We start from the raw sequence: 11,337 nt of genomic DNA on the forward strand, positions 1-11,337 counted from the left end.
TGAAGGAGAACTCCTTGGTCCCCACTGACTTTGAGTCTGGCTTGGAGAGCTGGCAGGGGACAGGACATCCATTTAACCCTATGCCAGAGGCCACATTGCTTCCCTCTTCCAACCACATCAGTGTGCCAGACTCAGCTTGCTGAGGCAGAGCTTCAGCCAACCTCTGTCTGGTGGCTCACTCTAGAGATGGGGCAGCTCTCAGGATAGAGGTGGACATCCACACCCCATGAATCCTGTGGCACTGTGAGTTCTGCATAGGCCATGAAACTGAGAGGGGTGTGAGGTCAGGCTGGGTTTCTGGATATTCCTCCAGACCAGCTCTGGAAGTTCAAAATTCCCTGGGCATCAGGAAGGGCTCTCAAACAGGGCTCAGAATTCACACTACAGAGGTGATGGGTCTAATGCATGTTTTGTGTGCTCGAGAGGGTGGAAAGTACAGGCAGTGTGAACTAACTCTAGGCAGTAAACCAGCTGGTTCTATTTGGCACAGAGAAGGGATAAGGCTGTGAACACACCAGCCCGTGTGATCATCCCCTCCTCTTACTGACTGACAGAAGTCTATCATGCCCAATTTGGCTGTCACTCTAGACTTTTATCCCACCCACAAACCCTGGCCAGAACTTCCTGGCACCACCAAGCACACACCTCTAGATACCTGCTGTAAGTTGTAGGCATTCCACCATCCCACAGAAACACATTTCCTAGAACAAAGTCTTCAGGAAAAATACCAACAAAATATTCCCCAGATTTTAAAAATAAATGTAGAAATACAAGAATCATGAACAAAGAAGACATTATGACTCCCCAAAAGGAACACAATAATAGATTGATATTAGACTTTCAAGACAAGCAGATTCATGAAGTGTCTGAAAAGGAATTCAAAAGAAAATTGTAGTATTACTCAAAAACACAGAGAAGTAGTTACATGAATGAAGGGCATATGTACATGACATGGGTAGAAAATTATGTGGGGAGATAGAGATTAAAGAAAATTAAATTGGAATATTAGAAATGAATTCAATGCATCAAATAAAAAAGGCAGTGGAAAATGGAAACAACAGGCTAGTGAGACTAAAGAGAAAATATCAAAGCTAAATGACAAATCTTTGGAAGTATCTCAGTTAGAAATCCCCCCAAAAAGAATAAAAAGAAGAAGAAGGAGTTAAAATTAGGAAAATTGACCTGTTGACTGTTGAAGTGTAATGGTTGCTATGAGAAACAATAACTTGATCAGTCCTTGTTCTGACTGTTGAGGAACAACTTAATACTTTATGCCTTTTGGTATTTTTTTGTTCTGCTTAATACTATTGGTTGAACTCTTTAATTAACACACAATTATTCTTAGGTGTTTAAATTTAACTGAAAAATGATCCCCGTTAAATATAAGACTGGGAATAAGAGAGGGAGGAGATGGACAGTTCGGCACACGCTCAATTGGACTTGCCCCAAACGGTATAGTTAGAAACGTGCCAGGGGATTCCAATTCAATCCCATCAAGGAAGCATGTACCAATGCCATCTCACTAGTCCAAGTGATCAGTTTCAATTCATAATTGATCATATGATAGCATTAAGAGTCAAAGGGATCACATAAACAAGACTACTGTCTGCTAATACTGACTGATAGAATTAAAAAGGAGAGAACAATCCATCATGGGAAGCGGGATACACAGCAGACTCATAGAATGGCAGATGTCCTAAACAGTACTCTGGCCTTAGAATCAGCCCTTAAGGCATTCGGATCTGGCTAAAAAACCCATGAGAGTATTTCAGGCATGGAAAGCCAAAACACTCTGGCAAAAAAAAAAAAAAAAAAAAAAAAAAAAAAAAAAAAAAACAACCTAAATGAAAGATCTCTGTGAGTGAGATCCCAGCAGAAAGAAAGGGCCATCAAAGAAGGAGGTACCTTTCTCTGAAGGGAGGAGAGAACTTCCACTTTGACTACGGCCTTGTCCAAATAAGATCAGAGTTGGCGAACTCAAAAGGCCTCCATAGCCTTGGCAGCTCTTGACAAGAGCCTAGGGTGATTACTGACGCCATAAACAAGAGTGCCAATTGTTAAGTCAACAACATGAGTCACTGTGCACTTACTCCTCATGTAGGATCTCTGTCCTTAATGTGCTGTACAATGTGAATTAACGCTATAACTAGTACTCAAACAGTACTTTACACTTTGTGCTTTGGTGTGGGTGCAAACTGTTGAAATCTTTACTTAGTATATACTAAATTGATCTTCTGTATATAAAGAGAATTGAAAATGAATCTTGATGTGAATGGAATGGGAGAGGGAGTAAGAGAGGGGAGGGAATTTATATGTGGGAAAAAGCCACTGCAATCCAAAAGCTATACTTTGGAAATTTATATTTATTAAATAAAAGTTAAAAAAAAACAAAAAAATAAAATGAATCTTGATGTGAATGGGATGGGAGAGGGAGCAGGAGATGGGAGGGTTGCAGTTGGGAGGGAGGTTATGGCGGGGGGGAATCCACTGTAATCCAAAAGCTGTGCTTTGGAAAGTTTTATTTATTAAATATAAGTTAAAAAATTTAGGAAAATTGAAAACAGTGTTTGAGAGCTATGGGATACCATCAAACAACCAAATATATATATGTCTTAGGAATTTCTGAAGGAGGCAAAACCAGAATAGCTTAGAAAACTTATTCAGTGAAATATTAGCTGAAAATTACCCCAATTTGGAAAAACACATGGCCATCCAAATATAGGAAGTGCATAGAACCCAAAACAGTCATGATCAGAAGAGTTCTTCACCATGGTACATTATCATTATAATCAAACGTTCAAAAGTAAAACATAAAGAACATACCCTAAATTGTGCAACAGAGAAATGCCCGATTACCTCTAAATGTTCTCCAATTAGATTGACAGCAGATTTCTCATGAGAAACCGCTACAGGACAGGAGTGAATGGAGAGATACAGTCAAAGGCTTAAAAGAAAAGTTACTATAAACCTTGAAATACTGTACCAAAAAAACCTCTCATTTACAAATGAGGGTAAAATAAAGACCTTCCAAAACAAATAAAAACAAATAAAAATTGACTTTGTTACCTTGTGGACAAATGACACTTAAGGATTTGCTGCATAGAGAAGCAAAGAAAAATAGTAAGCATCATGAAAGAATGTGGAGAACAAAAACCTTTCTAATAAAAGAAGAACAGATGTCCAAAACAAACATTTTTATGGAAAAATGTCAGGACCAAGTCATCACTTATCAATAATAACCTTGGATGTAAATGGACTAAATTCTCCAATTAAAAGATAAGGAATGATTTAATGGATTAAAAACAAAACTCATTTGAATGACACCTACAAGAAACAAATCTCACCAACAAAGATACACACAGACTGAACTGTAAATTAAAGAATGGAAAATGGAAAAAGATATTGCATTCAAATGGAGATAAAAAAGTAGAAGTAGTTATCCTTGTATCAGAAAAATTAGACTTTAAGACAAAAGCTGTTAAAAGAGACAAGATTCTTTTTTTTTTTTTTTTTTTTTTTGACAGGCAGAGTGGACAGTGAGAGAGAGAGAGACAGAGAGAAAGGTCTTCCTTTTGCCGTTGGTTCACCCTCCAATGGCCGCTGCAGCCGGCACGCTGTGGCCGGCGCACCGCGCTGATCCGATGGCAGGAACCAGGTACTTATCCTGGTCTCCCATGGGGTGCAGGGCCCAAGTACTTGGGCCATCCTCCACTGCATTCCCTGGCAACAGCAAAGAGCTGGCCTGGAAGAGGGGCAACCGGAACAGAATCCAGCACCCTGACTGAGAATAGAACCCGGGGTGCCGGCGCCACAAGGTGGAGGATTAGCCTAGTGAGCCGTGACGCCAGTGACAAAGAAGATTCTTAACATAATCATTAAGGGATCAATTAAACAGAAAAATGTGACTATGCAAGTGTATATACATCCAATGCTAGAACACCCAGTCATTTAAAACAAATTTTAATGGATCTAAAGGGATATATATGCTCCAATACAATAATAATGAGTAATTCAACACATAACTTTCAGTGATCAGTGGACAGATCAACCAGATCAAAAAACAAAAACAAACGAACAAAAAACAGAGCTAGTCTACAATGTCAATCAAGTGGATCTGATTTCATTCCATCACACAGCTACAGAATACACATTCTTGTCATCAGTTCATGAATTGTTCTCTAGGATAGACCATATCCTAAGTCATAAAACTAGTCTCAAGAAATTTTCTTAAGAATTGAAATCATAGCACATATCTTTTCTGAATAAAACAGAAAAATAGAAAATAGAAAAAATTCTGATAGAATTAAGCCAGAAATTAAAAACATGATTGTCTAGCAACATAAAAACATGTCCAGACTGATTAAACTGCTCCTGAATGAACAGTGGACCTTAGAAGATATCAAAAATGAAATCAAAAATTCCTTGAGCCGGCGCCGCGGCTCACTAGGCTAATCCTCCGCCTAGCGGCGCCAGCACACTGGGTTCTAGTCCTAGTCGGGGCGCCAGATTCTGTCCCGGTTGCCCCTCTTCCAGGCCAGCCCTCTGCTGTGGCCAGGGAGTGCAGTGGAGGATGGCCCAGGTGCTTGGGCCCTGCACCCCATGGGAGACCAGGAAAAGCACCTGGCTCCTGGCTCCTGCCATCGGATCAGCGCAGTACGCCGGCCGCAGCGCGCTGGCCGCGGCGGCCATTGGAGGGTGAACCAACGGCAAAGGAAGACCTTTCTCTCTGTCTCTCTCTCTCACTGTCCACTCTGCCTGTCAAAAAAAAAAAAAATTCCTCGAAACAAATTAAAATGACAATATAACATACAAAAACTTATGGGACAGAAAAAGCAGTCTTAAGAGACGAGTTTATGACAATTTGTGCTTATGTCAAGAAGTTGGAAAGGAATCAAATAAATGATTAACAATGCACCTTAAGAATCTAGAAAAACGGGCCGGCGCCGTGGCTCACTAGGCTAATCCTCCACCTTGCGGCGCCGGCACACCGGGTTCTAGTCCCGGTCAGGGCGCCGGATTCTGTCCCGGTTGCCCCTCTTCCAGGCCAGCTCTCTGCTATGGCCAGGGAGTGCAGTGGAGGATGGCCCAGGTGCTTGGGCCCTGCACCCCATGGGAGACCAGGAAAAGCACCTGGATCCTGGCTCCTGCCATCGGATCAGCGCGGTGCGCCTGCTGCAGCGGCGGCCATTGGAGGGTGAACCAACGGCAAAAGGAAGACCTTTCTCTCTGTCTCTCTCTCTCACTGTCCACTCTGCCTGTCAAAAAAAAAAAAAAAAAAGAATCTAGAAAAACAAGAAAATCCAAAGCTAAAGTTAGTAAGAGGAAAGACATAATGAAAATTAAAGAAGAAATAACCAAAATTGAAATAAATGAACATACAAAAGATCAGAGTAGAATTGTTTTTTTAAAAATTAAACAAAATTAATAGCCATTCACCCACCTAACCAAAAAAACAAAGACTCACATTAATAAAATCATAGATGAAAAAAGAGATGCTATAACCAATACTCTAGAAATGAAAAGAATCATTAGAAATTAATACAAACAACTATGCACCAACAAATTGGAAAATCTAGAAAAAAATGTATAGATTCCAGAAACCACAATTTGCCAAACTTGATGCATGAATACATAGAAAACCTAAATAGTTCAGTAATGAAGACTGAGATTGAATCAGTAATAGAGACTTTGCCAACCAAGAAAAGCCCAGGGTCAGATGGCTTCATTTCTGAGTTATACCAAACTTGTATAAAAAGAACTAATCCTAATTATTCTTAAACTATTCAAAAAAATGAAAAGGATGGGGAATCTTCACAAACTCCTTCTATGAAGCCACCATTTCTTTAATTCCAAAACCAGGAAAAGATACAACAGAGAAAAGCAACTATGCACCCAGTATTCCTGGTGAACATAGATGCAAAAATCCGCCACAAAACCTCTGATCCTGTCCTGTCCTCTTATATCCCACTGCTTTTCCTCCCCAAGATAAAATTCACAGAATTCCTCTTCCTCCAGGTGGTTCATAGAGACTGTAAGCTTTCCTTCCCAGGGCAAGCCCTAAATCCTAGAAAAGTTACTCTGACCTTCTTGCTTCAGGACTTTCTTGTGACAAGTGTCCTGTCCCATACTTGGAGGAAGGAAGGCTACACAAAGAGGCAAACGGGAATCTGAACAAGCCTTGCTGAGTTCTCACAACCCTTAGACTTCATCATTTTATCCTATCACATTTCTACACAGATACTCATTCTTCTTAAACCTAAGCATAAAAACATACAGTTGTGCCAGAGTCTCTGGGTATCTATTTATGAAGATTCCTTATAATGTAAAACTTTGATAAAATAAATTGGTTATGATTTTTCTCTTACTAACATGTCTAGGAGTGTTGGCTGTGGTCATTCTAGTAGGTGAGAAAAGATAACATATCTTTCCATCCTTACAATTTATTTGTCAGTATTGATATGTTACTACTAATGAAAATGCAGACTTCATTAAGATTTTACCAGTTTTTCCATGAAGGTCATTTATGTGTTCTAGGTTCAAACCTAAGGTATCATATTGTATTTAGACAGTATAGCGTTTTAGACCACAATCTTACTGATAATAAAGATAAGTTTAATTATAGTTATAAATCTTGAAAAGATGTCTGCCATAGCACAATGGATAATAATCACGTACTATTATTTTTGCCATAAAATAGTGCTGTAGTTATAAAACATTTCCTAGTTAAACATTGCTAGAATAATATTTTTTGATATTAAGTTACATTTCCTTGTTGACTTTTATTGTAATCCCAGAATATTAAATCCTCTTTGTGGAGAAACTTCTATAGGCAATGATTTCTAATATTTAGCTTTAATTTCTTTCATTTCACCCCCTCAAGCAGTTAATGATCTACAAATGTACCTTTAGTTACATTAAGATGCCAATGTGGCTTCTATTTTTATAATATTTTCTTAATCTACCACATTCAGACATCACACAATTGACTGTGAGGGTTTCTAGAACATTCACAAAGGTCATATCGATATTATTCTCAAGTAGCACCAACCAAAAGAGTAGAATCATCACACAGCTGTAAGGTAAATTCACTCTCTGTGGCTTGAACCTGTCACTCAGCCTCCCCACACTGCATCTGAGAGGAGAGAAGGAGGAGCTCCACACAAAGGGTGATCCAATCAAGCTATTATGGACATTGAAGGGAAGGAAAAGCAGAAGAAATGGAGTAAACATGGAACATGAATGCCTTACTCTATTGAAATACATTTCATCAAATATAGCAATATTCCTCTATTCTCTCACTCTCTTTCTTCCCTTTCCTTTCCTTTTTAAAATTCAAAATAGGGTAGAATAAGTTGACTTCAAGAAGCCATCAAGTAGCCATCTCCTCTCTCCCAAAACTCTGCCCCCAGAAATAACACACATTAGTTGTCTCAACCAGCAGAATGAAATCACATGATAGAGCCCACTGTCTGTTGGCTACAGATTAGATTTGTGATTTTGCTCCTCAACTTTGCTTGCATCCAACTCCCACAATACCCTCTCCAGCCTTCTTTTTCCCGAAGATGACAAGGGCAACACTGCAGACTTAGTGATGAGTTAGTGTTAAAGAATGGGGGCTTCAGTTTTGTTACGTTTTCCTCCTCAAGTTGCCTATGAGAGCACCCCTTCTCCGTGATTGTAGCTCTGTCTTGTTCTGTTTTCCCTAGAGAAGTCTGGGTTGTTCTCAGTCCTGGTTCTGTATCCCTGCCCTGAATTCTAGAAGAGGCTGATGAGTGTGAATGGATTTTGTAAACACAGAAGAAAGAATAAATAAACCTGCTAGGAAAAGGAGTGCAATCTATTAGAAGGTTTGATCATCCTATTTGTCACGGAGAAATAACAGATGCATTAGTGCACACGGCACTTAATTCAGAGATCATCATTATGTCAAATGACAAATGATGTTACTATATTTTACCATTTGTCTTTTCTCACATAGTTAAAAAACCATAATTACAACAAATCATGACAACTTGCCAATTAAAAAGACTCATTCAACCGCAGAGGAAGTGTGCATCTTTGCATTTTACAAATTAAGTTGGGGCATATAGGGAGGACAAGAACTAAAGTACATAGTACAATGATTTATTAGGAAGCCTCAATAGGTATACATTTAAATTATAACAATTTCTACCCCGTTTCTAGAACATCCGAGCCATCTGGACAGTATTTCTAGTTATAAAAAAGCAAAAATCTTTGTATATTCTTCTTAAGAACTTTCAGACTTCACTACAATCTCTCGTGTAAAGTTGATCCAATCTCATTTTCACCTTTATTGCACAAGTGATTTAATGAAAATAAAAGTAATGGAATAATTTTACACTATCTGAAGGCAAAATGCAAGTATATATGTTCATAAAAGCACTACACTTGCCATTTTGGAAACAGGGAATGAGATACAGCATCTCCTCATGGAAACATGATTTAGATGTTGATGAATGTTTCCAGGATGTGGCATCAATTTGGAGCATGAAATACGTGGGATAAACCTGGTCTAGAATAATGGACATCCAGCCCTGATGGGGAGACCAAAGTGATAGCAAGTTCAGTGGTGGTCTCTGGTCCAAGTGACTTTGATACCCAAGAGGATAAAGGTAGTCTTTTAGCAGGGGAGCTCAAACTGTTGTTCAGGTGTTCACAAGAATTTGTGGAAATTGTACTATGAATCAATCTCCAGAAGTAGAACCTTCCATCTGCATGTTGACAGACCGCACTCCATTCAGAAGAAATCACTTCTCATGTCACACAATGTAAACTGAAGAACCATTCCTTTTCCCACCTTTAGAAGAAATGGACACAATCCCAAAGCTGATGTTTTAGGTCTGCTTAGTGAGATTAAATCCTGTGTGCATTAATTTGGGGCAAGAGTGGAGAGTGTGGTGAGTGCACAGATTGTGGGTAAAGTAGGCACCCCCCACGTCCTCGTTACCCTCACAGAGCAATTCACTTAAACTCTGTGCATACATTGTCTCATCTTAAAAGGAAACTAATTGCACCTGGCCACAAGACAGAGACTCGTTGATATTGGAAGTTTGTTGCCTATTGGGGAGGGACAGTGCTGTCCCCTGTTTGTGTTTGACAGCAGAATGCTAAGACTGGCATCCGGTCCTTTGGAAGTGGATCTGATTTCCAGAAGCCATTGCAATGTGGGAGTTAGCAGAAATGTGGACTTGCCATCTGTGGAATGTGAGATATACCAGATACAATTAGGAAGAGGGCTAATTAATTCTAGCATGAATAAAACCCAAAACACAGAGTCTTCATTTGTTAACAAAATATTGTTCCAGCCAAAGCTTTGCCAAAGAGGAATCCAAATACCCCAAATTCATCTTTGTATTTTGTGTGGATAAGATCATCATACACAGCAGAAATAGCTACTTCTTCAACTTGGATGAAACTTAAAATGAGCATTTAGGGAGGGAGTACCAGCAGCTGAGCTGTGGAATTCCTTTTTGTCCCAGTCAATCCTCTCTTCTCTTGGGATAACATCCAGCACAGACTCACACTGGCTCTTTGGCCAAAACATGCACATTTGTTCCCTTCTAATTTGCTCAAATGTACCATCAACACAACCAGTACCCCTGTGCGGTTGGTACTGGACTAGTTCATTAGAATGTATAAATAAATATGAGAAAGAAAAGAGATTTTGCTGTTTTGAGTGCACATTCCAGTTTTTTTGGCAAATATTCAGAAAGAATGCTTTTTATTTCTTTTTTTCCTTTGAAGAGTTATTTATTTAACAGACAGAATGACAGGGAGAGACAGAAAGAGAAAGAGATCTTTCTTCCACAGGTTCACTTCCCAAATGGCCACAATCGCTGGGGCTGGGCCAGGAGCCAAAAACTCCATCCAGGTCTCCCACGTGGGTGGCAGGGCCCATGCACGTGGGCCGTCTTCTGTTGCCTTCCAGGTATATTATCAGGAAGCTGAATGGGGAGAGGAGCAGCTGAACTTGAACTGGTACTCCAATTTGGGATGCCTGCATCACAAGAGCCAGCCTAACCCACTACACCAAACTGCTGTCCCCAGCTTTCTGCTTCTATACCAGGATGGATGGAAGTATGGCCCTACTGCCTATGCTTCACCACATCTTACTCTGTGCCATGAAGAGAAATGTTAGCTGAACAGAACCTTAGCATTGCTGTCCCCACCCTGCTCCAGTAAGGAAAAATGGAGAGCATTTAAAGAGTTTTGAGTTCGGCTCAAGGGGTTTAAGGAAGATCTTTCAAGTCAGGGCTTTCCTATGGCATTCCAGAAAGTGCCTTTGCCAAGGACGGGCATGTAGCACAAGAGCCATTCCTTTTTGAAAGTTGATTGACTAAAACCAAAAAGTAAACACCATATCGATAGATGTTATCAAGGTTCTCCCTGTCCCTCAATGAAGAGTTGCTATTTCTATCAAGAGCACGTTGTTCATGCTTCCCAGGCAGTGTTGCCACACACAGAGAAATGGAAGACTGCTGAATATAAATGACAGTTGGCTGAGCCCATTTGAGGACAGTCATTAATATTGCTAACAGGTCCATGTGTTCAACTTGGCCCAAAAAGGACACCAGATGCATCCTCCCAGGCAACCTGAGGACTCTTCTGATGGCTCCTCCAGGCCAGGCATGTGGCATCTGCTTGCATTCAGACAGCTTGGATGGTTGGCTCAAGACATAGCTCCATGGCAAGAATCAACCTTCCCCCAGGAAGGCTCTGCTTCTTGAAAAATGAATGTGGCTGGTGTGGGGGGAATGTAAGTCTTGTCGCCTGATCTGGCCTCCAGACAGTGCACTTCTTCAGATGACAGGGAACAGCCGATCGAAAGCCAATCAACATCTGTGACCCAGCAGAGCTAACTAAATTCAACCAGGAGTTACACATGGTCATGTGTCTGCCTTGTGTCTACCTCTGTTGTCAGGAAAACAATGGATCCAGTAGAAAGATGGATTAAGGCACTCTCGGCAAAGATACGATCATAGAGTAGGACAGTGTGTAATCAGAAGAAGTTAGTTCTCTTCTGTGGTCAAAGGTTCCACCTTTTAAATCTTTCTCCCAAGGAACACAGGCATCATTTATTTTAGTATTTGCGAACAGGGCCAGTGCTCTAATGTAGCAGGTAAAGCTGCCACGTGCAACTGCAACTTCCCATGTGGGTGCTGGTTGGAGTCCCAGCTGCTCCACTTCCAATCCAACTCCCTGCTAATAACGTAGGGAAAAACAATGGAAGATGGCCAAAATATTCGGGTCCCTGCCATCCACATGGGAGACCCAGATGAATTTCCTGGCTCCTGGCATTGGCCTGGCCCAGCCCTA

This window comes from Oryctolagus cuniculus, chromosome 3 (genome assembly GCF_051225735.1).
Source record: "Oryctolagus cuniculus isolate XC-2025 breed Fujian yellow rabbit chromosome 3, ASM5122573v1, whole genome shotgun sequence".
In the NCBI taxonomy this organism is placed as follows: domain Eukaryota; kingdom Metazoa; phylum Chordata; class Mammalia; order Lagomorpha; family Leporidae; genus Oryctolagus; species Oryctolagus cuniculus.